At 43.2% G+C, this 4,062-nt stretch overlaps 1 pseudogene; it reads right to left on the bottom strand.

Moving 5' to 3' along the window:
- Nucleotides 1-1,238: 1,238 nt before the first annotated feature.
- LOC116466451 (T-complex protein 1 subunit epsilon-like) lies at nt 1,239-2,821 on the bottom strand (annotated as a pseudogene).
- Between the last annotated feature and the right edge of the window lie 1,241 nt (nt 2,822-4,062).

Raw genomic sequence — 4,062 nt, 5'->3', positions numbered from 1 at the left:
AAAGTGAGGGAATGTGCCTTGAACAAGTGTGCTGTTAACTCTTCCACTGAAATGGGGAAAGAAGGAAAGAACAGGTGGAAGGAGAGACTTTTGTAGGTAGTGTAGGAGGTAGTTGAAGAAATTAATACTTAAAGGCTTCAATTTTTGCAGTGAAGCGAGATGCAAGGTTATCTGCTAACAATGAATGGAGAGATTGTGGAGTAGGAGATTGTATTAGTCTGTTCAGGTGGCTATGACAAAATACCACAAACTAGTTGGCTTCACCAACAAAAGCTGTATTTCTTCTTATATCTGCTTCCTGGCTTATATCTCAAGACAGATGAGCCAGGAGGCAGACATAAGGAAGCCATGGACACTGCACATGCAAAAGGAAGAGAGGAGGAGTTCTGGAGGCTAGAAATCCATGATCAAGGTGCCGGCCTATGTGGTTTCTGGTGAGGGGTCTCTGGCAGATGGTTGCTTTCTTGTGTGTCCTCACACGGCAGACAGAGAGAGCTTTGACGTCTCTTCTTCATCTAAGTAGTCCAGCCCTACTGGGTTAGGGCCCCACCTTATTACCTCATTTGACATTTATCACCTCCTCACAGGCAGTATCTCCAAATACAGTCCCAGTGGGAGTTAGGGCTTGGATGGGCATAAACATTCAGTTCATAATAGGGGTTTGTGAAGAAAAGGGAAACTTTGAGGTATTTGTTGAAGAAATGGGAAAGGGAATGGATTAAGAATATGAATACCTTCCATCCTATTGTACTTTCTGTATTAAGGCTAAATTACTAGTATCTCTCCATGATTCCAAACCTTATGTGGCAGCGAAATATTTGGGTAAGGACATTAGTATCCTTAATGTGCAATCTCCCGTTGACTTAGAAAGCAGGTGGATCCTGGTAGCTTTTTCTTTTTCTTTTTTTTTTTTTTTGTTTGAAGAGATTCCTTTAATATAACGAATACAAAAACATGACCTCTGCAGAAGATTATAAAGGCCTTCAGAAATATGAAAAGGAGAAATTTGAAGAGATGATTCAACAAATTAAAGAGACAGGTGCTAACCTAGCAATTTGATAGTACGCCCACAATTAAACATCTTTGAACAAGTGAAACTATGGTTACGAAACAGCAATTTTTATTGTAGCATTTACAGGGTCTGAAAAAGGATGTAATAAATAACCGTAGATGCATCACAAGACATCCATTTATTTAATCACAGTAATGGGTCTTACTACATAGTATTCTCAATGTCTTCATTCTTCAGATTCTCCAGGCTTATGAATGTTGTCAGTCTTCAAAATCATTCTAACCATTTGTGTTGCATGAGATATCTGTTGCTTTTTTGCCAATCAAGGTTTCTATGACACGCTATTGCTTCATATCATTTGTCCCCTTGTGCAAACAGTCGACACCAAGAGCAAAGTTCATCTCCTTCACTTGGCTGGCTTGGACTTTGGTCATACTCTAGATGGGATTCATGCTACTGTTTTCAGAAAGGGCCTTGGGGATGACCTCCAATGTGTTGGCATACTGTTCTAAGGTGGGGCACTTATCCACCTCTTGGCTAACTGGCAGAGCACAGGATATCTCAGCAGCCCCTCCTCCATACACCACATGATTATCACGGATGAGGTTCCAGATGACACACAAAGCACCACGAAGGGATTGTTTTGCCTCCTCAATAATCATCTTATTTATTCTTCTCATAAAAATGGTTATAGCTCTGGAGTTCTTACACTGCTCGATGACCAGCATTTTATCCTTAGTTGTCCCAAATGAGATCTCCTGTACAAGACCAGCAAAGCCCAGCTTCCTGGCCATGAGCTCTGAGAACTTGGTGATGATCTGCCCTCCTGTTGTGATGGCAATCAGTTCAATTTCAGGTCCTCCTACCCAGCAAACCACAGGCAAGTTGTTCTGAAGAAGTAAGTGATTTGCTTCATCATCAAAGACCCACTGACAAATTTCTAGGTTAGCACCAGTCTCTTTAATTTGTTGAATCATCTCTTAAAATTTCTCCTTTTCATATTTCTGAAGGGCTTTATAATCTTCTACAGAGGTCACATCCAGCTTATGCTTTGCTTTTGGTTTGGGTAGTTCAAATGGACATGTGAGAATTACAATCTTAGCATCTTCCACTTTTTTTGGCATCTGTGGGTGATTGAAATCCTTGTCCACAATCACGCCCTTAATCAGTTAATTGTCCTCCAGGCTGCCACCCACTTTGCTTTCTACTTTGATAAGCTCAAAGTCAACAACTCTCTGCTCCATATCTGTTAAGTGAGGATGGCATTCACAGCAATCTCAGCCATTTGTTGGTAACAACTGTTGACCACTTTGGAGCCCAGCGTGGTTTTTGCAGCCTGAATCAGGGATTTGGTGTCTTATGTCAACAAGGATGCATCACTGATCTTGTCCAGGTGTTCAATAGCAAAGCAGGCAGCCTGCTCATAGCCATCAGTTATTCTGATTGGATGAATACCTCGGTCTTAGCAACTCCTGGGCTTCTTCTAACAAGGCACCAGCCAGGACAACCACACCTGTGGTTCCATCTCCAATTTCATCATCCCGAGACTTAGACATTTCCACCATCAGCTGGGCAATATGATGACTGACATCCATCATGCTTAAGATGGTGACCCCATCATTAGTTACAGTCACATCGCCATCCTTATCCACCATCATCTTATGAGGCCCCTTTGTTCCAAGTGATGTTTTCGTCGTATGTGCTACAGCCTTTCCTGCCATTATATGAGACTTGAGGGCCTCAAGTCCCATAAGGCGGGACTTGTGGTCCTGATCTTTGATGTTAAGGAAAGGGGGCCCATATCAATCAAAGGCAACGGTCCCCATGGACGCTGTGGTGCAGCAGCAGGAGTTACTTTTCCACTTTTTCTTTATTTGACAGCTGGTAAGGCTGGTTGGCATGACAGCCTGGAGCTAAGTCAGAGCTGAGGTGCTTTGCATAAAAAGAGGACAGATAACCTAGAGAAGCTAGGCAAGACCAACGAGCCAGAAGCGGACATAAGGAGGCCATGGACACTGCACACACAAAAGGGATGGAGGGAAGGAGCCCCTGTGACTAGCAGCCAAAGAGGGACCCAGGCAAGAGCCTGCAATGCCTCTGGATTTGTAAGAGTTTCATTCTCATATAAACATGTGCTTCCTTCTCCATAAGAAATCTTCAACCAAACTTGTAATGCATATTAACGCTATGTGCAATGACTTCGCTTTTCTTGGAGTGAGGAGGCTGGCGAACTGTTTTAAAATCACTGCATGAAGGAAACCAGAGGAAGAGAGCCACATGTTGGAGAAGAATGTCCACAATCTCAACAAGGTAACACACAAAGCCAACAAGGGTGCAAAATTTTAACATGATTCTCACCAGGCCCCAAATGTTTAATTTTGACTCATGCTCCTTTTGGAGATTTACTCTACCTTGCAGATAACAGATGCAGATTATTATTATTGTTTGTTTGTTTTTGAGACAGAGTCTCACTCTGTCACCCAGGCTGGAGTGCAGTGGCATGATCTTGGCTCACTGCAAGCCCTGCCTCCCAGGTTCATGCCATTCTCTTCCTCAGCCTCCCGAGTAGCTGGGACTACAGGCGCCCACCACCACGTCCAACTAATTTTTTGTATTTTTAGTAGAGACAGGGTTTCACCGTGTTAGCCAGGATGGTCCCAATCTCCTGACCTCATGATCCACCTGCCTCGGCCTCCCAAAGTGCTGGGATTACAGGGGTGAGCCACCGTGCCCAGCGGATGCAGATTATTTTTAAAGTACTTTTACAACTCACATGTCCTTCGCTCCCTACCCTGGCCATCTCTGCCTTTCACTAGAGCTTCTGTTGCAGGGTTACTGAGTCTGACCCTGCTTATTAACATCTTCTGCTGAATATCCCGACTATTCTTTACTGAAAACAGATGTGACATATAATCATGCTTTTCAGAAAACAAAATCAGAACAACTCTAGACTCTTCTAGTTTTATTCTTGATTCTTTTAGGGTTAAGTAAGCTCACTCAGATTCCTCACTTGATTTCAACTGCCTAGCATGTATAAATGACATCCTGGT

Source organism: Hylobates moloch, unplaced genomic scaffold (assembly GCF_009828535.3).
Source record: "Hylobates moloch isolate HMO894 unplaced genomic scaffold, HMol_V3 SCAFFOLD_4, whole genome shotgun sequence".
NCBI lineage: Eukaryota > Metazoa > Chordata > Mammalia > Primates > Hylobatidae > Hylobates > Hylobates moloch.
This window is presented reverse-complemented; position numbering and strand designations above follow the sequence as displayed.